At 48.0% G+C, this 23,322-nt stretch overlaps 1 protein-coding gene across 1 annotated transcript in view; it reads left to right on the forward strand.

The window, feature by feature from the left end:
• The first annotated feature begins 17,569 nt into the window (after window positions 1–17,569).
• drd3 (dopamine receptor D3) overlaps window positions 17,570–23,322 on the forward strand; it is a 165,522-nt gene continuing 159,769 nt past the window's right edge. The window contains exon 1 of the mRNA XM_072514051.1: window positions 17,570–17,677. The gene's annotated coding sequence lies outside the window, so the exon portion shown is untranslated. The remainder of the gene's footprint in view (window positions 17,678–23,322) is intronic.

The raw sequence follows: 23,322 nt of genomic DNA on the forward strand, positions 1-23,322 counted from the left end.
TCCTCCTCATGTGCCAGGCTCAGCCTGATACAATTTAAGGTGGTCCAGAGCGCATTTGATGGAGGCGAGGTTGAGTAGGTTCTTTGGGGTGGAGGACAGATGTGGAAGGTGCTCAGGGAGCCCGGCGAACCATGTCCATATGTTTTGGTCATGCCCGGCACTGGAGGGGTTATTGTTTGTAAGGGAGAAAAATTGTGTTAAAATCCTTTAATAAATATTTTTTTTTTTAAATAAAAAAATGTGGATTCACTCAGTGACATGATACAGGAGCATGATGAGCCTATCTTAAAGCATCTACAAGATGTAACGGTAAAATTGTCAGATCCAGGCCAGCCAATGAGCTTTACTCTGGAGTTTAAGTTTGAGCCAAATGAGTATTTCACAAACGAGGTAGTGACAAAAACATGCCAGATGGAGTCGCAGCCTGACAAGTTAGACTTTTAATTCTTTGATGAAATCAAAATAATGGGATGCACAGGGTGCCACATCGACTGGAAAAAAGAAACAAACATTACATTGAAACATTAAAATGAAGCAGATCCATAAGGGTCAGGGCACTGGTAAAGCAGTTACGAAAACTGTATCAAATAACTCTTTCTTCAATTTCTTCAGTCCTCCTGAAGTTCCAGAGCATGGAGAGCTGGATGAAGGTTCTGCACCAAGATTCGCTGCTGACTTTGAAATTGGCCATTTCTTGCATGAACACATAATTCCACGAGCAATGTCATACTTTACAGGAGAAGCCATTGCAGACGATGATGATTGCGAGGATGATAATTACGATGACTATGATTACGATGATGAAAGTGAAGAATGAGATGATGAGCCAGAAGAGGAAGAATATGAAAGTCTACTTAGTTTATTTGGCAGTAGTGATGAGGTGATCACAAGTAGCACCCAATCTGCGCAGGAGAATGATGAGTGTGAAAGCTCTAAGATGGCGTGTGCAGAGGCTTGAGGTGAGATTACAACAGCAGATCAATCAAATGAGGGCAAGTCAACTGTGAACAGACTGGTAACTGAAGAAATAATCCCCATTTTGGAGAATTGACTCCAGAGATGTACGATGAATCATCCTATGCCCACGGAATGGTTCCTGTAGTGGATTTCTCAATACTCGAGGCCAGTCCACCAAAAGACTTGCAGGAAGTACAAATGGATACATCTTCGTCCAGTTTTCCAACGAATGACAAAATATATATTGTTATATCGGATGAGGATGAGCCACCAATCAGTTCTCCAACGAAAGACGAAGCATATATCATCACATCAGATGAGGATGAGCCACTAATTGAGACTCAAACACAAAGTGAAGAAGCAACGCCTAATGTTGACGACATTGATCCAGCTGAGACACCGGAATACAAGGATTTATAGATCATTCCTGAAGTAGCAGACTTAGCTGCAACTGCGAAAGCATCCAAAAGAATTCTGACAGTGGATGCCTCACCAGTTAATGGGCATGCAGCAGGGTGTTCGAGCGCAATCACCATGGATCAACCAAAACTCCTCAATCCAGCAAAGGCCAGCAAAGGCTCCAGAGTCAGCCATTGTGGCAGAAGAGCCAGAATCAGCTTCCACAGCAAAATATCCAGAAGCTGCCATTGCAAAAAGGGACCCAGAAGCAGCTAATCCCATGGTCGAGTCCAGTAGCAAGAAGGATGCCACTGAAGCTAAGAAGAGAAGGAAAAGGGAAGCTGAAATTAAAAGAGAAAAGGAAGGGTAAGAGAGTCCAGGACACAGTTGGTCGACTGGGTACCAGCCGCGACAGTGAAGGCACAAGCATCAGCAAGAAGGCCAAGAAAACACACGGAGACGGAGCAGGAAGTATTACTTCAAAAGGCTGAAAGAGATGGTGATGCAAAGACCAGCCAGAAAACCTGTCTTCCGAATGATGAAGCGAAATCAAGCATCTGATCAAGGTTCAGGAGACCAACAAGACAATGTCGTTTTGAACATGGAATAAACTGCACAAGAGACACGTTTAAAATCATCATGCATATCATGTTTTGGAAAGCAGTTAGATTTGTGCATGTGACCTGTTTAAAATTATTATGCAGATCATGTTTTCTAAAGCACAGGTACATTTGTAAATGTTAACACTGCCAAAGGAAGGGGATGTGGTGATATGCCTGTGCACAGTTTTGTATATAGCTATCTATCAATGTATACAGTTGTCAATTCGACCTCCAACCAGCAGATGGCGATAGAGATCTAATTTGTGATTCGAGATATCTGGTAGTTGGTAGTAAGTCATACTAGAGGATAGTCGCACTAGAAGTAGCTGCAGGAGGATTCACTTAATTTCTTTACTGGTTACCGTTTGTGCCATAGTTTGTTAGTTATCTTTCCACGTGTTCATTCTTTTAATAAAGTATCTTACAAGTCAAGGAACTAAATGTTCTGTGTGCATCTGTACTATGACCACAACACATAACAGTGTCCATGTACTGCAACACAACAATGCTGCCAGACAAAGGGTGTAACTGTCACGCCAGAGTTCCTTTCTGTTTCGCTCCTTCCTGGGGTGTGGTACTCATTGGGTATCTGCTGCCTCAGGCTACAAAGGGGTTGCTCGGACTATATCTGCACTATGCTGGTCACTGCAATGTAAATAGACCGTCTTTTGATGTTTTTGTCTTTTCTTCTGCTCTCTGTTTTTGTTCGATAACACTAATGAAAATTTTGACCACACGCATAGCAAACGGGTGTAAACTATTTTTTAAAAGTATTTTTATTCAAGGGTTTTCAACAAAAGTATAAATGTACAAAATATCAAAAGAACAACCAAAGAGCACCAGAAGAACATAACATCAACCCAACAAACAACCCCAACCCTCCACCCCCCCTGACACGGACCACCTTCCCCTCCCCCCGAAACACCCTCTCCCCCACCTCAATCCTCCTTCAAGAAATCAATGAACGGTTTCCACCTCCGGATGAACCCTTCTACCGACTCCCGCAGAGCAATCTTGATCTTCTCCAACCGTAAGAATTCTGTCACGTCACTCACCTACACCCCTGCCTTTGGCGGCTCCGAGTTCTGCCAATATAACAAAATCCAACTCCGGGCTATCAGGGAGGCCAAGGCCAACACATTGGCCTCTCTCCCCCCCTTGCACCCCCGGATCTACAGACACACCAAATATCGCCACCTCTGGACTCGGGGCCACCACCATACCCAGCACCTCAGACATAACATCCGAGAACCCCTGTCAGGACCCCCTCAATCTTAGACATGCCCAGAACATATGGGCCCACCGTGCACCACCCACACCTATCTTCCACTCCCTCAAATATCTACTCATCCTCGCCACCATCATGTGGCTCATTTGCACGACTTTAAACTGGATGAGGCTTAGCCTCGCACAGGACCACACCCTCCACAAGGCCTCAGCCCCACCTCCTATCCCAGCTCCTCCTCCCATCTGCGCTGAATATCATCCGGCAGTGCACCCTCCCCCTTCTTGTTCAGTTCCTTGTAAATATCTGACACCTTCCCCTCCCCTATTCCGTCCTCCGACAGAAGCACCAGAGGCAGCAACCCCGGGAAGGTCGGCACCTCTCTCCTCATGAAATCCCAAACCTCGAGGTACCTAAAACTATTCCCCTTGGGCAACTCATACAATTCCTCCAACTCCTCCAGCCCTGCAAATTTGCCCCCATGAACAAGTCCTCGAAGTACTCAATCCTCACCTGCTGCCACCCCTGGAATCTAACATCCAAACTCACCGGCACAAACCTATGGTTATCACCAATAGGCGCCCAGACAACATACCTTCTCACTCAAAATGCTGCCAACACTCACTCCCCACCCTCAAAGCCGACACCACCACGGGGCTGACAGAGTACCTGGCTGGTGGGAAAGGCAGGGGCGCCCATAACAAATCCCTCAAGCCCATTCCCCAAACAATGCCGCCTCCACCGGTTCCCAAACTGACCTCTTCTCCACGGCCCATTTCCTCACCATTGCAATGTTGGCAGTCCAATAATAATTTATCAAATTCAGCAATGTCAGCCCGCCCCATTCCGGAAATGCCCAGCGCACCTCTGTCTGAACCCTAACTGCCCCAGCACTTCTAACAAATACGCCCACTCCACCCGATTGACAGCGTTCTCCGCTTCCATCTCCACCACTACCAAAAGCTCTTGCCCTCCCGAGGGCATCATAATCACCTTAAGTAACCTCGGAACATTCGCCGACAACTGCCTTCCTTTCACAAAACCCGCCTGATCCTCCCCAATCAACCCCACATGCAGTCCTCAATCCGCGACACAAGCACCTTCGGCAATAGCTTGGCATCGACATGCAACAACGATATCGGGCGGTACGACCCACATTGTTCCTTATCTTTTTTAAGAATCAGGGAGATAGAAGCCTGTGATAAAGTAGGGGGGAGTTTACCCTTCACCTCATTAGACTCCTTCACCAGCAGTGGCCTCAGCTCTGCCCAAAACGTTTTATAAAACTCAACTGGGAACCCATCTGGGCCTGGGGCCTGCACTGCCTGCATCACTCCCATGTCATTCATCACCTCCCACAGCCCAATCGGGGCCTCCAGGCTCTGAACCCGCCCCTTGTCCACCTTAGGAAACTCCCACCCATCCAGGAACTGCATCATCCACTCTTCTGCCCTGGGAGCCTCCGGCTCATAAAGCCTCCAATAAAAGACCTCAAATACACCGTTCGCCCCCTCTGGATCCATCACCACCTTACCCCTTTCATCCCTCACTCTAACAATGTCCTTTGCCACTGTATGCTTCCTCAACTGTGGGCCAGCATCCTACTTGCCTTCTCCTCGTACTCATAAACTGCCCCACTAGCCCCCCGCAACTGCCCCACTGCCTTCCTTGTCGACACTAATCCAAACTCTATCTGGAGCCTCTGTCTCGCCTCCAACAACCCCTACTCCGGTGCCACCAAGTACCTCATTTTCATCCTCAAGATTTGACCAGCATTTCCCTCTCCTCCCTCTCCACCCTCTCCCTATGTGTCCAAATCAAAATAAACTCCCCTCTGACTACAGCCTTGAGTGCCTCCTACAACGTGGCAGCTGTGATCTCCCCAGTATCATTCACCTCAACATAGCCCTGAATAGCAGCCCTCACCCGCTCACACTCATCCTCATCTGCCAACAGCCCCATATCTAACCTCCACTGCAGCCGTTGGGCCTCCCTCTGAACCACCTACAAATCCACCCAATGTAGCGCGTGGTCAGAGACCACGATTGCCGAATATCCCGAGTCGGCAACCCCCCACATCATCCCAATTCGGGGCATAAACATTAACCAAGACCACCGGCATCCCCTCCAGCTTCCCACGAACTACCACATACCATCACCGGATCGCCCACAATGCTCCCCACCTAAAACGCTACACTCTTATTGACCAACACCGCCACCCCACCCGTCTTCATATCCAGCCCCGAGTGGAACGCCCACCCATCCCTTCCTCAGCTTTGTCTGATCACCCAACTTCAGGTGTGTTTCCTGTAAAAACACCACATCCGCCTTCGGACTCCTCAGATGTGTGAATACACGCAACCGTTTAACCGGCCCACTCAACTCTATCACGTTTCACGTGACCAACCTGGTCATAGAATCATAGAATTTACACTGCAGAGGGAGGCCATTCAACCCATCGAGTCTGCACCGACCGTTGGAAAGAGCACCCTATCCAAGCCCACTCCTCCACGCTATCCTCGTAACCCAGTAAGCCCGCCCAACCATTTTGGACACTCAGGGCAATTTATCATGGCCAATCCACCCAACCTGCACATCTTTGGACTTGTGGGGGGAAGGAAACCTATGCAGACACGGGAGAACATGCAGATTCCGCACAGGCAGTGACCCAAGCCGGGGATCGAACCTGGGACCCTGGAGCTGTGAAGCAACTGTGCTAACCACTAGGCTACTATGCTGCCCCATGGGGGGCTCCCTGCCCCCCTCTCCTGCTGATCAGCCATACTCCTTCTTAAGCCGTCCCCGGCCCACGTCACATGCCCCTCCAGGCCTAGCCTTAGGTGTCCACCGCTATCGCTCTCTTCCCAACTGCGCCAAACCAACCACACCCATGTCAGCAACCCTCCACCCCGAAACAAACACACAACCACATCCCTCCTGCCTTCCTCCTGACGACCCCCCACTTCACTTCTGTTAACTAGCCCGCCCAGCTAGCATGGTGGCCCCCATCCAGGGCCCCGAACCACCCCATCCCCCACCAAACTACCGCTGCCCCTCTCATCCCAAGCACCAACAAACGAAGAACAAAAGGCACGCTCGCCATTGCCGCTCCCCCAATGTTACCCAATCTAAACTACCCTTCCAGACATTCTTCCATAAACACTCCCCTCCAAAGTTCAGTATCCTCAAACTCCTCCCTGTCGATGATGGTCTCTCATCAAGCCCATCGCCTCCTCCGGCGAGTCAAAATAAAACTCCTGCTTCTGATGCATCACCCACAAGCGGGCAGGTACAGAATCCCAAACTTCGCTCTCTTATTGAAGGGGGCAGTCTTTACCTGGTTGAACTGGCCCTCCTCTTCGCCAACTCCATCCAGGTCCTGATAGACCCGTACCCCACTCCCTTACCATGTACAGCTCCTGGTCTGTCTCGCAAAATCCTTTCCATGTCCAAGAAACGGTGCCACCACACCACCATCGCCCTCGGCAGCTCCCCCACCTCCGGCCTCCTCCTTAGCGCCCTGTGCGCCCTATCCACCTCAAGGGGACGATCAAAGGCCCCTTCCCCCATCAACTGTTCCAATATCCTCGCCACATATTTGGCAGCATCTGCTCCCTCGATGCCCTTGGGCATCCTGACTATCCTCAAAGCCTGTCACTTGGAGCCATTCTCAAGGTCTTCCAACTTCTCCCGTAGCCTCTTCTGGCTGTCCACCATCATCTCCAACTCTGCCGCCATCGAGACCATCCACTCCTCATGTTCGCCCACCACCTCCGCCACCTTCTGAATCGCCAAACCCTGTGCCTCCAACCTCTGCTCCACTTTCTCAATCGCAGCTCTGAGCAGCTCCACCACCTTATCCAGGCCCTCTGAGGCCTCCTTCCTCTGCTGCTGGAACTTATTATTTAAAGACTCCACCAGTTGCTCCGTTGACCATTGGACGGGCAGCACTGCTCCCTTTCCCTCCACCATCTTAACCAGTGGCGCACCACAAAATCTGCCCTGCTCCAGCTGCTCTCTCTATCTCGTGGCACTTCCCACCCTCTGATCCATACACCAATCTCACCAGAGGAATATTACCTTTCCTGGGCACTCTCACAACTTTCGCCCTCAAAAAATCCCCAATTACGGCTGGAGAAGGACCAACAAAATGCACCTTGAGTGGGAGCCTCCAAATGTGCAACTACTCACTCCGTGGCTGCCACCAGAAGTTGCAAATTATTTATAACCTCAGCTATGATTAATGCAACTGTAAGATTGAACTGTATGATGATAAACTTACCTGTAATAACTGAAAAACTTCAATAAATCATTTAAAAATACTCGACCAGTTAGTTAATTAGGAAGGATAACCTCCCACATTGACTTGGTCAGGTGTAGGGTGTGATTCTAGACCTCCCTTTGAAACGGTCAAGCAAGCCATGCAATTGTTCCAAAACCACTACAAAAAATTATAATTCACGTGAACTGCAGTTGTTCAAAAATGAGGCTCACCATCATTTTCTCATCAACCACTAGGATGGGCATTAAATGCTGGCCTTGCCTACATCCTGTGAAGTAGTGAAACAAAACATTTGCGTTCAATTGCATAGCAATCTTTTATTAGGTTATGAGGAATTCGGGTGGCAGGTTGAGGTGGCGCAGTGGTTAGAACTGCTGCCTCACAGCACCAGGGTTCGATTCCAACCTCGCGTCTGTGTGGAGTTTGCACATTTTCCCCATGTCTGTGTGGGTTTCCTCAGGTGTTCCGGATTCCTCCTACAATCCAAAGATGTGCAGGCTCGGTGGATTGGTCATGCTAAATTGCCACTAAGTGTCCAAAGATTTAGGTGCGGTTACGGGGCTGGGGTGAGGTATTGGGCCTTGCTAGGGTGCTCTCTCGGAGGGTCGGTGCAGACTCGATGGGCCGAATGGGATTCTATGATTGAATCCTAGAGCTCTTCAACCGAGGAAAGGACATGACCACTTCCTCTAACAGCTTCCTCCACTGCCACAAAGACATGTGGCGACTAGGGGCTTTTCACAATAACTTCATTTGAAGCCTACTTGTGACAATAAGCGATTTTCATTTCATTTCATTTCAAAAGAGATTTCACGAGGAAATTGGATAAATGCTTGAAGGAGAAGACTTGCAGGGGTATGGGAAAAAAGTAGGGGACGGGACTAATTGGTTGGGCAGCACGGTAGCACAAGTGATTAGCACTGTGGCTTCACAGCGCCAGGGTCCCAGGTTCGATTCCCCGCTGGGTCACTGTCTGTGCGGAGTTTGCACGTTCTCCCCGTGTGTGCGTGGGTTTCCTCCGGGTGCTCCGGTTTCCTCCCACAGTCCAAAGACGTGCAGGTTAGGTGGATTGGCCATGCTAAATTACCCGTAGTGTCCATAAGGGTTGGGAGGGGTTATTGGGTTGCGGGGATAAGGTGGAAGTGAGGGATTAATGTGGGTCGGTGCAGACTCGATGGGCCGAATGGCCTCCTTCTGCACTGTATGTTCTATGTTCTATGTAAACATGGTGCTGCTTACTCATGCTCTGTTTCACTCTCTGTTGCCTCCCAAAACTGGCTGTTTAAAACCCCGGGGTGGATATATTTATGCTGAAGTTTGTACTTCAAATACTGCTGACGTATCCTGTGCCACAGTGCAGTGCTCTACTGTATATCCGTAGAGTGAGTGGGTGATGGAAAAACAGGAAAGTTAGTATGCTCTGAGCTTAGGGAGGGCTCCAACTTCACTCCTCTATGGTATTAACTATAATGTTGCCTTCTGAAACGTAGTTTGCCCCCTCGAGTTTTGTGTCGCTTTGCCCTTCTGAAAGAGAAGTCATGTTGAAAATGAGAAGTGCACTTTCCTGTGATACTCAAGTGCCCATGGTGAGTTAAGCGAACATGCATCTTGCAGCGATTGTTTTCTGAAGCATATTGCGTACACTCACTGTAGGAGTGTATCCAAGGCCTGAGTATTGAGCCAGCTTTTACGTGAGGATCCTCCCTCATAGTTATGGCTTAGCTTAATACACAGCTCAGCAGACACACATCAACCTGGTTAAGACGGCTTTATTATTCCAAGCTTGGTTCATGTTCATGGAGAAAGATCTGGATAAATGCCAATTTATCTGGCATTTATCAATCTGGCTAACACTGATAAAAACACACCAATTATAGCGTTTTCAAAAAATTCACCCCAGTTGGACTTGATCCAATCCTTGGAGTTGTCACTTCTATATTATCCAGTAAAATTTACTTTAAGCAAAATAATGACTTTTGATCAGCTCATTATTTAACCCCACCCTGGGTTTAAATGCCTTTTACTGCTATGTCCTAAAAATACAGGTTTAATGCTTAATAATGATTACTGGGTATACTTTCTATGATTAATCTCAATCCTTAATAAACTAACTTATGTAGAACTATTCTCGTGTTATCCTAACTATTCAGTTTTAAGATGTCTCACCTATGGACACACCCTTCACTCACCGTTACTGTTGCAATTGTCCCAGTTCCAGTTTGAAATACAGCTAGAAAGTTTGCCCTGTGATTGTCGGAACTGCAAGGGTGATTGAGAGCTTTTGCATTCGGTCTCAGCCAAGCATGTCGCTAGTGGAGGGTGACCTCTGTGGCACTTGCACTTTACGCAAATAAATAATGGGTGTTCTTGGCTGGTTTACTGAGGTCATCAGGTTTCTTCACCCTCTGCATAATCCTCCTGAATGTAGGATGCAGCTTTGAAGTCGCAGAGCTGTAATATGGGGCGGTATCTTCAGCACTAGCAGGGCGATCCACCTTTGATGGAACAACTCCACAAACTGTGTCATTGAATGAGAAGGTTCTTTCTGAAACATATTGCACAATTTCTTCCCATTCATGGTTATTTACTGACCACTGTTCTCCCACCGCCAACAGCTTTAATTCCTCTTTTAATGGCAGATGGATCAAATTTCCCATTACATCATCTACCCCCAGCCCCATCCTCCCCTCCCCCACACACCCCACCAATTCAGTATGCTGCCAGTGGCAGGCACAAAAGAAGAACATATGAATTAGGAGCAGGAGTAGACCACTCTGCTCCTCGCGCCTGCTCCGCCATTCATTATGATCCTGGCTGATCTAATTTTAAACTCAACTTCATATTCCTGCCTATCCTGATAACCTTTCACCCCCTTTCTTATCAATAATCCACCTACTTCTGCTTTAAAGATTTCAAGGACTCTGCTTCAACCGCCTTGATGCACTATCAATTACGACGAGACAAGAGTAGAGAGTAATCGAGGCTTTATTACGCAGAGATGTGTTGCCTCCTGCAGCTGCTGCCGAAATGGCTGCAGCTCGGTGAGCACACACGTTTATACTCCGCCTACTGGGTGGAGCCAGCAGGCAGGGATCTACCCCCGTACCTGTAGTACAGGGGCCTTACTGAATTACATCTCATATGTGTACTATATACAAACAGTGGTGACTACCACATTCACCCCCTGTTTAAAAAGAGTCCAGCGTGCGGGGGGGAGGTGGAAAACTATTTACATGTATGTGAGCATTTTAAAAGTGTACAGGTTGGGGAAATGTTTACAAATTCAGCCGGTCGGGTGCTTTGATCCTCCGTTGCGAGCGCCGCAGTCCCGGTGGCGATGCAGGCGCCGGCTTGGTCGCCGGTGACTCGGGAGCATGTAGTCCTCATCTTCAACCCCGGGTGGAACCAATGGGAGGACGGATCGGTCTGGAGCTGGGGCTGTGGTGAGGTGCTCTGGGGGGGAGGATGGGCAGATGGGGTGGGGGGGGGGACCCAGCTGATGTCAGGTCCATGAGGGAGACTGTGTCTTGGCAGCCGTCGGGGTACGCCATGTAGGCTTACTGCGGGTTTGCATGGAGTAGCTGTACCCTCTCGACCAACGGGTCCGCCTTGTGGAGCAGCATGTGCTTGCGGAGGAGAATGGGTCCTGGAGCTGCCAGCCACATTGGGAGCGAAACCCCAGAGGTGGACTTCCTAGGGAAGGCAAGGAGGCGTTCATGGGGGTTGCATTAGTCACAGTGCAAAGTAGCGATCGGATGGAGTGGAGGGCGTCGGGGAGGACCTCCTGCCAGCGGGAGACCGGGAGAGTTTTAGACCATAGGGCCAGCAGGATGGCCTTCCAGAACGTCCCGTTCTCCCTCTCCACCTGCCCGTTTCCCCGGGGGTTGTAGCTGGTCATCCTGCTCGAGGCAATGCCCTTGCTGAGCAGGAATTGACGCAGTTCATCACTCATAAAGGAGGATCCCCGGTCGCTGTGGACGTAAGCGGGGAAACCAAACAGTGAAGATGCTATGAGGGCTTTGATGACTGTGGCAGACATCATATCGGGGCATGGAATGGCGAAGGGGAATCTGGAGTATTTGTCGACCATGTTAAAGAAGTACGTGTTTCGGTCGGAAGAGGGGAGGGGCCCTTTGAAATCCATGCTGAGGCGTTCAAAGGGACGGGAGGCCTTCACCAGGTTTGCTCAGTCTGGCCGGTAGAAGTGTGGTTTGCACTCCGCGCAGACCTGGCTGTCTTTGGTGACAGCACTGACCTCCGCAATGGAGGAGGGCAGGTTGCGGGCCTTTATGAAGTGAAAGAACCAGATGACCCCTGGGTGACAGAGACCATCGTGTAGGGCCCGGAGTCGGTCCACTTGTGCGCTGGCACATGTACCTCGGGATAGGGCATCGGGGGGCTCGTTGAGCTTACCGGGGCGATACAAAATCTCGTAATTGTAGGTGGAGAGCTCGATCCTCCAGCTCAAGATTTTATCGTTTTTGATCTTGCCCCGCTGTGTGTTATTGAACATGAATGCAACCGACCGTTGGTCAGTGAGGAAAGTGAATCTCCTGCCGGCCAGGCAATGCCTCCAATGCCGCACAGCTTCAACGATGGCTTGGGCCTCCTTTTCGATGCTGTGCCAAATTTCGCCGGCAGGGAGGGTTCGAGAAAAGAATGCCACGGGTCTGCCTGCCTGGTTGAGGGTGGTGGCTAGAGCGACGTCTGATGCATCGCTCTCGACTTGAAAGGGAAGATCTCGCCGACCGCGTGCATCGCGGCCTTGGCGACGTCGGCCTTGATACGGTTGAAGTCCTGGTGAGCCTCAGCCGTCAGGGGGAAAACTGTGGAGTGAATGAGTGGGCGGGCCTTGTCCGCATAGTTAGGGACCCACTGGGCATAGTATGAGAAGAACCCTAGGCATCGTTTGAGGGCCTTGGGGCAGTGGGGGAGGGGGAGTTCCATGAGGGGGCGCATGCGGTCTGGATCGGGCCCTAGAACTCCATTTTGCACCACATAGCCAAGAATGGCTAAGCGGTTGGTGCTGAACCCGCACTTCTCCTTGTTATACGTTAGGTTTAGGAGTTTGGCAGTGTGGATAAATTTGAAAAGGTTAGCGTCATGGTCCTGCTGGTCATGGCCACAGATGGTGATGTTATCGAGGTACGGGAAGGTGGCCCACAGTCCATACCAGTCAACCATTCGGTCCATCTCCCGTTGGACCGGGACCCCATTAGTGACGCCGAAGGGAACCCTAAGGAAGTGATAAAGGCGGCCGTCTGCTTCGAACGCAGTGTATTGGCGATCCGCCTTGTGGATGGGGAGCTGGTGGTAGGCAGATTTCAGGTCCACTGTAGAGAAGACCTGGTACTGTGCAATCTGATTGACCATATCAGATATGCGCGGGAGGGGGTACGCGTCGAGCTGTGTGTACCGATTGATGGTCTGACTGTAGTCAATGACCATCCTGTGTTTCTCCCCAGTCGTTACAACTACCCCTTGGGCTCTCCAGGGGCTGTTGCTGGCCTCAATGATGCCTTCCCGCAGTAGCCGCTAGACCTCCGACCTGATGAAGGTCCTGTCCTGGGCACTGTACCGTCTGCTCCTGGTTGCGACGGGCTAGCAATCCGGGGTGAGGTTTGCAAACAGGGAAGGTGGGTCGACCTTAAGGGTCATGAGGCCGCATACAGTAAGGGGTTGTAGGGGCCCGCCGAATTTCAGAGTTAGACTTTGGAGGTTGCACTGGAAATCCAGGCCGAGTAGCAAGGCAGCGCAGAGGTTGGGGAGGACGTAGAGGCGGAGGTTGCTGAACTCTAGGCCCTGGACGGTGAGGGTGGCGGTGCAGTACCCACGGATCTCCACAGAGTGGGATCTGGAGGCCAGGGAGATTTGTTAGGTAATCAGGTGCACCGCGAGGGAGCAGTGCCTTACCGTATCGGGGTGGATGAAGCTCTCCGTGCTCCCGGAGTTGAGAAGGCAAGGTGTCTTGTGGCCATCGACCTTCACCGTCGTTGTCGCGGTTGTGAGGTTGTGTGGCCGGGACTGGTCGAGCGTGATGGAGGCGAGCTGCGGCTGGTGTTGGTGGGCCGCGGGCTAGTTGGCGGCGGTTGCGGGTGATGAGCGGTCCGATGAGGTGCCTGATGAGCAGGGGTCCTGAGGCACTGTCCAAAATGGCGCCGAAGATGGTGGCGCCCACGGAGCGCACGTGGCGGGCGACGTTAAAGATGGCGGTGCTCACGGGCCGCACGAGGTCTGATGCGAGGAAGATGGTGGCGCCCACGGGCCACACATGGGTTGTGGGGACGAAAATGGCAGCGCCCACAGGGGGTGCAGGAACAATGGGGCTGGTTACAGTGGCGATCGACCGGGCCTGGCGCACCGCAGCAAAATGTCCTTTCTTCCCGCAGGCCTTGCAGAGTGCGCTCCGCGCCGGGCAGTGCTGCCGGGGGTGCTTTGGCTGCCCGCAGAAATAGCACTTGGGCCTCCCGGGGTTGGTTGGCTGCCACACTGCGCAGGCTTAGGGTTGGCTGGGGGCGGTCGCTGGTGGGGTCCAAGATGTCCAGGAGGGGGGGCGCCATGCGGTCGAGGGCGTACGCTTGTACATTACGGGAGGCTACCGTTAGTGAGGTTGCGAGTTTCTTGATCGCTGCGAGGTCGAGCGTACCCCCTTCGAACAGGCGCTGGTGGATGTCGCCAACCCTATGCTCGTAATGAAAGCGTCCCTGATTAGGAGTTCAGAATGTTCAACGGCCTGCCAATCGCAGTTCTTTGCCAGGGGGTGCAGGGCATGCCAGAAATCTTCCAATGAGTCACCGGGGAGTTGTTGCCGCCTGGACAGGAGTTGCCTGGCGTAGGGTTTGTTGATCGGCCGGATGTAGTTCTCTTTTAGAAGCGCCATGGCCTCAGTGTAGTTGGGCGCATCCCGGATAAGGGGAAAAATATCGGAGCTCAACCGTGTGAACAGGATCTGGAGTTTCTGTGCTTCTGAGGGTTGTTCTGTCGCTGATCCGATGTAGGCTTCAAAGCAAGCTAGCCAGTGGTCGAAGGCCAACGTGGCATTATCTGCTTGAGGGTGCAGCTGCAGGCGATCTGGCTTGATGTGTAGATCCATTGCTGTAAAATCTCTGCGTAATAAATTGATGCACTATCAATTACGACGAGACGAGAGTAGAGAGAAATCGAGGCTTTGTTACGCAGAGATGTGTTGCCTCCTACAGCTGTTGCCGAAATGGCTGCAGCTCGGTGAGCACACACATTTATACTCCGCCTACTGGGCGAAGCCAGCAGGCAGGGATCTACCCTCGTACCTGTAGTACAGGAGCCTTACCGTATTACTTCTCATATACGTCATACATACAAATAGTGGTGACTACCACACACCTTTTGAGGAAGAGAATTACAAAGTGTCACCATCGTCTGAGAGAAAAACAAATCCTTATTTCTGTCTTAATTGGGCGACCCTTTATTGTTAAACAATGGCCCTGAATTCTAGATTCTCCAGCAAGAGGGAACTTTCTTTCCACATTCGACTTGTCAAGTCCCCACAGCATCTGACATGTTTCAATCAAGGAGAAAGAGCTTCCATTTATATATGACCTCAGGGTGTCCCAAAGTGCTTTACAACTAATCACTTGACAGCGTATTAAAAAAATTGTTACTCTTCTAATATAAGAAACCCAAAGCAACCAGGTTTGCACACAGCAAAGTTCCGCAAGCAGCCATAAAACAAATGATCAGAGCATCTGGCGTTAGTTGAAAGGTGAGTGTTGGCCAGGACATTAGAACTCCCCTGCCATGGAATTTGTTACATCCACCTGAGAGGGGAGAGAGAACATTGGTGTAATGTCCCATCCAAAGGACACCAGTTCTGAAAGTTCAGCATTCCCTCGATACTGAAATGTCAGCTTAGGTTGTGTGCTCACATCCCTGAAGCTCAACATCTTTTGATTTTGATGCAAACTTATTTTTTATTCTATCATGGGATGTGCGGGGTCACTGGCTAGGCCAGCATTTGTTGCCTATCCCTAATTGCCCTTGAGAAGGTGGTAGTCAGCCATTTTCTTGAACCGCTGCAGTCCATTTGGTGCAAGTGCATCTACAGTGCTGTTAGATAGGAAGTCCCAGCATTTGACCCAGTGACAGTGAAGGAACAGTGATATAGTTCAGGATGTTGTGTACCTTGGAGGAGAACTTACAGGGGGTGGTGTTCCAATGCACATGCTGCCCTTGTCCTTTTCAGGAGCAGTGGTTGTGGTTTTGGAAGATGCTGTTGAAGGGTCTTTGGTGGTTTGCTGCAGTGCATCTGACATATGGTATTGTGCACCAGTGGTGGAGAGAGTGAATGTTTAAGTTGGTGGTTAGAGTGGCAATCAAACAGGCAGCTTTGACCTGGATAGCATTGAGGTTCTTGAGGGTTGTTGGAGCTGCATTCACCCAGGTAAGAACATAGAACATACATACAGCGCAGAAGGTAGCAATTCGGCCCATCGAGTCTGCACCGACCCACTTAAGCCCTCACTTCCACCCTATCCCCATAACCCAATAACCCCTCCTAACCTTTTGGGGCACTAAGGGCAATTTAGCATGGTCAATCCACCTAACATGCACATCTTTGGACTGTATTCCATCAGTGGAGAGTATTCCATCACACTCCTGACTTGTGCCTTGCAGATGGTGGACAGTCTTTGGGGGTGTCAGAGTTGAGTTACTTGCTGCAGAATACCCGGCCTCTGGCGTGGTTTCACAGTCACAGTATTTAAATAAAAAATGGCTCGTCCAGTTCAGTTTGTGGTTAATGGTAAAACCCAGGATGGTGTTAATGGGGTTTCAGTGATGGTAATGTCATTGAATGTCATGGGCAAATGGTTAGGCTCTGCCTTGTGTTACCATTAACTAGACTGAGGCCACTGGGAGAGATATAGTGGAGACCAGCACTCCCAATTCATGGAAGAATGTTTGTAACGCCAGTCCAGGGACCAGGATCCTTTAAAAAAAAATAGAACTGACACAAATACTTGACAGCAACATCTTCATTTGGTGGCTCAATTGTTGATGATTTATGCTTTAAAGTGATGCTGAATCCCATCTATGTGTTATGCAACAACAAAATATCAAATAATTGACAAACTGGAAACCTTATAATGTTTATCACCTTCCTTTCCGATCAACTGCTTTTTGAAAAAGATGGTAGGAACTCTGCTTTTACTCTCCCTAGAAACCTGCAGCATGGAAATAGCCCATTTTGCCCACTATATCTACCTTCCAGCTATCAAATGAGTCTCATGCCCCTGCTTTTTCCTAAATGCCCTGCAATCTATTCCATTTCAAGTGTTTATACGATTCCCTTATGAAAGTTGCTATTGGTTATTGCTTCTATCACTCTTCCAGGCAATGCACTCAGATACGAACAACTTCTATTGCTCACCTCTGTGATTTACCTCTGTCTCTCTCTCTCTCTCTCTTTCTCTTTCCAGCTTCCCAGTGTGCTGTCATTCATAGAGCTGTCCCCAGCCTGCTTATTGATGGCTCCATCAGGCTGCATCCTCCAGAGGGGCAACAGTCAGACAGCCAGTGAGTGTCGAGCCTTGTTAAACCCAAACGCCGGCTGCCCACCCAGAGCAGGATCACACTTTCTGGTCTCCGAGCACATCTGGCGAACTTGGTGCTGAAGTGAAGTGGCAAGCAGGGGCGTTTCGGATTGAATTGTTGAGCAGAGATAGCGGTGCTCACAGCCCCGAAGAACAGGTGCCCGTGTATTGAAGAAGGTAAGGGGACAGAATCTTACAGCGACTCTCAGTAGCTAGAGCGTACTTTTAATCCTCAACTGCGAGGCGAATCCTAAAGAAGCCGTTCCCAGAATTAACACAGGACTCACGGTTGCTGCTGCTTTAATTTAAGCAACGCTGTCTTGTATAAACATTAACAATCGAATTTTGAGAATGGTGATTTTCCCGGAATAGGTGAACTGGGCAAATGTTTTCCATCGCTATCAGTGACCACAGGTTGTCCAACAAAGTGTGTCTGATCAAGAGGGTGGAAATGAATGTGAGAGTTGAATTCGGGGTGGTGTTTTAACATTGTGCCCGATGCGCTGTTTATCGACAACAGGTACCCCGGGATTACTCAACATCTGTCTATTCCGTACGAGTCCACTTCTCCTGTACGTCGATGATTTGTTCCGAGTAATTCCCCAGTATTGAGGGAACTCCAGCCCAGTGTGCAACGCTCAAGGTTAGTGTATCAGACCTGGCTTCACTGGATAAATATATGTATCAATGAAGAGTATGGCACAGTTTCTGCTGGAGTGGGGCATCTGCTCAAGTGGGGGGAGGGAGGAAGAAAGACATGCATTTGTCTAGTGCCGCTCTTGGATGTCCTGAAGCACTTTGCAGCCAATGAAGTTTTTTTTTGAAGTGTTGTAATGTAGGAGATGTAGCTGCCGTGCTGCCCACAATAAACTCCCGAACAGCAATGAATGTGAGAACGACCACTTAATCTGTTTTGGTGATGGTGGTGACGGATAGATATTGGAGGGGGGAGCTCTTTTTTGTTTAAACAGTGTCATGGTTTTTTTTTACGATTACCTGCGAGTACAGAAGGGATCTTGGTTCGGCATCTCCCAATATTGCAACACTCCCTCAGTAACGCTCGGGAGTGGCACCTACATCTCTTCATGCAGCTTTAGGTTTTAGCAGTCACCCAGGTCTTCTGAATAATCATACCCACAGGTACCCTGGAAAATGTGCCGGGGACCCCACTGAGGTTCCCATGCAGTGATCGCATGGAAATCCCTTGGGAAGTTGAGACCACTGATGGGCATTTCTCCCACATCTGGATTCCTCCCAAACTATGAGTTAGAGTAGGAGATTTTGCCTGTTTCCGACTTAGTTGTCAGAGTAGGTTACCCAGAAAACGTTAGAAGGATTAAAACCAGTTCTAACTCTTGGGTAACTATATTACCAGCTCCCCATTGGACCCCCTTACCATTTCTGACCCCAACCACATCTGACCTGAGTAGCCCTAACCCCTGATCAGCTGACTATCCCTCCGACCTCTCGAATGACCCCCACCACCAACCAACCTGCCCACCTCTTTATTACCCTCATGAAACCCTGATTACCCCCATCCCAGCCTATCCTCCCACCTGACTTCCTAACAACTCCCACTCCATCTTGCCCCCAGCCCCAGACTACCCTCCAGATGTTTTACAATCCCCCACCCCCTACTTCACAATTACACCCCAACAATCCAACTAAACCCCCTCCCACCCTTGACTGCCCCCCACCCCTCAGCTACCCTCTGACAATCCCCAACCCTAAACCATCGGGTTACCCCCTCCCCAACCACAGGACCACTCCCAACTACCCTCCCAACTTCACTGAGATACTATGGCACGTAATCTTGATGAAGTGCAACAGAACAGAAGTAACACTGACATTAACTTCTTATACTGACAGAAAACCAAGTGAGGCAAAATTGATTAAAAGAGCAGTGTTTAAACCATTTGTATGCCATAATATCCAAAATAAGGGCCAGGGTAGACTATATAGTGAGTGAAGGAACACAGAGTTCATACAGATTATTCACACTAATGTTCAGGACAATATTCAGTGAGTGGCAGATCAGTGTTTATACAGATCGTAGCTCATAATATCCACACTAGTGTTCAGGCAGTGTGACTATCCTGTGGCGAACCAGGTGTGGAAATGCCCCTTATGCTGTGTAAGAAGATCCAGTTGAGACCTGTTTACTTAATGTTTTATGCTGAACTGTGTGACCAGAGCTGTATGTTGGATATTGAGTGGGTTATTGGAAGGATTTATCTTCTGATTTACAGGCTGAGTTTTGTTGATCAGTTATGACTGAATGCGTGAAGGTGAGGTGAATCTATCTGGGATGTGCAGAGTGCCTGAAGATTCTTACTGATCGGTGCATTTGGACTGGGAATGTCAGTTTTGTCAATGTATGAGGATCTGGATGCTGTTGGTTTTCTTTAAATCCCACTAAAACATTCCAACCTCTGCAATTTCTTCAGAAAAAAAATACTTTCAATTATATAGAGCCTTTCACGATCACCGCATGTCCCAAAGCGCTATATGGCAATGTATGACTTTTGAAGTGTTGTCACCTTTGTAATCTAAGAAACATGACAGTTAATGTGTGTGCAACAAGCTCCTACAAACAGCAATGTGATAATGACCAGATAATCTGTTTTTTTTAATGATGTTGATTGAGGAACAAATGTCAGCAAAGACAGCAGTGTCATGAAGATGTGCGTTGTGCCAAATAATGATTTTTCACACACCAGCTGGAAACATAAATGTAACTTTTTTAATACACAGAAACTGATGTAATTTGCAGATAGCTAACTCCAATTTGCATTATTATATGTTCCACATTCCAATTCACTGTCTGCAAAACCCATCAAAGACAATTACGTTAGAGTGTGAAGGACTCACATTTCCTGTCTCATTAGCAAGGCAGGTAAAGCAATCACCTGAGGTATTCCACTGTTGGAGGTGAGACATTAAGAGTAATCATTAGACAATGGGATCCTGGCTAAGTTAGCATCCAAATATGAGCTATTCAGGTTACCTTTGAACACCCTGGTGGTTGGCGAAGGAATGCCACACTGACTGGCCATCTCTTAGTATGTTTTAAGCACATATTTTCTCAGCAGAATTGAGAACAAGCAGTTTAGAAAGAAGACATAATTTGTGTCCCTCCTGCATCCTTGTTTATCCAATTGCCCTGGTAAGCTTTGAGTCCTGTTTGACTGTGATCATCCAGGACACCCTGCCACAGACCAAGATGTTCATCTGAAGAATCAAAACCAGCACCACCATATCCTGACACACAACCAACTCAGTCACTACATCTTTACATTGAGACCATCAAAATCAGCCTGAAGCCAGCCAAGTTATCAAGCTACAGGTTGTATACATTTTTCCTTTTTTCCTGGACTCTAATTTGGCTAACCTTTCCTTCCCCACTCTGCAATTTGTATATGTGTGTATGTGTGAACGTTTAATGTGCATATATGTGAAAGTTGATACTTTATCATTTTACTTATATTGGTTTAGGCAAAATTAAGCTAACTTCTTTCTTTGCTAAACTCAAGAAAGCCTGTCCTATTGGTTCTTATGCTGATCACAACACATAAGTAGTCAAGTACTCACTGAATTGACAAGTGTATCCTTTTCAAACAAATAACCTGTTGCAGTCAAACAAGGCGGGCACAAAGAGGGGTGCCATTCGGCCCCTTCTCACCTGGTCATATCACCAGGGGATAATTCCCCTGTTCTTCTTCAAAATACTGCATTACATCCACCTCAGAGAGAGAGAGAGAGAGAGAGGAAGGGACCTCCGTTAACATCTTATCTGATATCTGACAGTGCAGCACTTCCTCACTATTGCCCTGAACTGTTAGCCTCAGTGCTCAAGTCTTGGAGTGGAATTTGAACCCACAAAGTTCTAACTCAGAGGTGAGTGTGCTACATCCTGAGCCAAGGATTTCAATTATCACAGCCCTAAAGCCCACGAGGTGCTCTGTGCTCATCCAAAGTTGTTTTTTGTTGGATTTTAATTGTTCCGCTATTCATGACCATACCTTCAGCTGTCTAAGTCCTGAGACCTGAATTTCCATGATTTAAATCTCTCTGCCTCACTACTTCTCTCCTCTTCCTTAATATACTTCCTAAAACTATTCCTTCAATCAAGCATTTGGCTATCTCTCCTAGTTATCTCTTACGTGGCTTGCTATAAAATTTTGCCTGATAATGCACCTTGAAGCATTGAACCCTGAATTTTACAATGGTAAAGGAGCTATATAAATACAAATTGTGGTTGTTCTTGGACAGCATGGCCGGATGGTCCCTGATTCTGGATTCAGAATCAGAGGCAACTTGAGGAAAATAATTTTAAGCAATGTGTGATCAGGGTTTGAAATGTACTATCTGATAGGGCAATGGTGGAGATTCAATAGTAAACATTAACAGGGAATGAGTTAAATACTTGAAACAAGAACAATTTTAGGGATCTGGGACAATGAGTCTTCCTGGATCGATCCTCTAAAGAACTGAAACAAACTTAATGGACCAAATAATCTCCTTTTGTTCTGAACTAGTCTATCATTCAGTATGATTCAAATTGCAGCAAAATAATAAGCTCAGGAGAGTTCCTAACTACAAAGCAATTGACTGAAAGAAGGTATTATAACTTGCAAGATGTTTAAAAAAGAGAAATGAGAAACTGGCAGCAAAAGAAAGGCCATGCTTCAGAGCTAAAGTAAAGCAGTTTTACCATTATTTGTGTTTTAGCCTTTTACTGCCCTAAATCATAGAATTTACAGTGCAGAAGGAGGCCACTCAGCCCATCGAGTCTGTACCGGCTCTTAGAAAGAGCACCCTAACCAAGCCCACACCTCCACCCTATCCCCATAACCCAGTAACCCCACCCAACACTAAGGGCAATTTTGGACACTAAGGGCAATTTAGCATAGCCAATCCACCTAACCCGCACATCTTTGGACTGTGGGAGGAAACCGGAGCACCCGGAGGAAACTCACGCAGACACGGGGAGAACGTGCAGGCTCCGCACAAACAGTGACCCAAGCCGGGAATCGAACCTGGGACCCTGGAGCTGTGAAGCAATTGTGCTAACCACAATGCTACCGTGCTGCCCCTGGCCATCTTCTCCATTTTCCTTTCTTCACTGAGAACAGATTGTATTTAGTCTCTGCTCAAAATCTATGCCCTGTTTCTGCTGTAAATTGCAGTCTGGAATGGTCCAAATTGCCATCACAATCTGGTTTGCAAATGATAGTAAGTGTGCTGCCAAATTTCAGAAAGCAAAATTAGTGTTCTTCCAGTCTTCTTTGCAAAGTGTTCTATACTCCTATTGTGTAGGAACTGGACTTGGTGAAATGGCTGGGCACTTTCTCCACATTGTTTTCTGACCTGTGATTCTTCACATATTAAAACTTGTTTTCTTCCCCTCCAAACATTATTGGATATTCACGTTTAAACGTATTAGGCACTGCTGTTGCTCATTGTTTTGTTTTAGAATACTACAATGTTAAAGTTGTGATGCATTTGTGTCCATTGCATTTATCACAGGTTTGCACCAGTAAAGCTACTTTAAGTAGAACCATTGAAGCTAAATCCATCCTGTCTTTTTAATCTAATCCAAAACTAATCCCATTGCCTTGCTCCCTTCCCATAGTTCTATGCCTTCTGTTTAAAGTAGTTGTCCATTTATTCTGTGAAAGATGTCTCAATCACTGACTGTTGCAAAGCCTTCCATGCTTCAACAGTTTTTGCGCAGAGGTTTCTCCTAATTTAAAATTACCAAAGTGGGAAGAGTTGTTAATAACACCATGTCACTTACTTCCCAGTGACAACAGCTCATTACTATTCATAACCTTTCATAGTTTAAAAAATCTCTTAAATCTCTTTCTGGCCTTTGCTGATCCAAAGAAATTGGTTCTAGTATCTCAAGCCTCACTTCAAAAGTATAGTTTCCGATCCTTGGCAACATCCTGATGAAATGCCACACCATACTCTATATGGCTTTAATGCCCATTTTCTAATGGATAACACTCTAATTGAGCTAGCCAATGTTTGTACAAAACGTTGCCATCTCTTTAGTTTTATACCATAAGTCACTGTTTAATGAACCCAAAGTTTTTCTGCCATTTATAAGGATGTATCTACATATATTCATCCTTCCAGAGAATTATGCACTGAAATCCTTAAAATGATCAGCCATATCCTTCAGTGCTACCCATTCAATGTGAATTCCCATTCCTTGTTTGTCCTCTCAAAGGTATTATCTTGCATTTATTGTAGTAGAAGGATCTTGTACATAAAAGTTTA

The sequence above is a fragment of the Scyliorhinus torazame genome, chromosome 8 (assembly GCF_047496885.1).
Source record: "Scyliorhinus torazame isolate Kashiwa2021f chromosome 8, sScyTor2.1, whole genome shotgun sequence".
NCBI classification, from domain to species: Eukaryota; Metazoa; Chordata; class Chondrichthyes; order Carcharhiniformes; family Scyliorhinidae; genus Scyliorhinus; species Scyliorhinus torazame.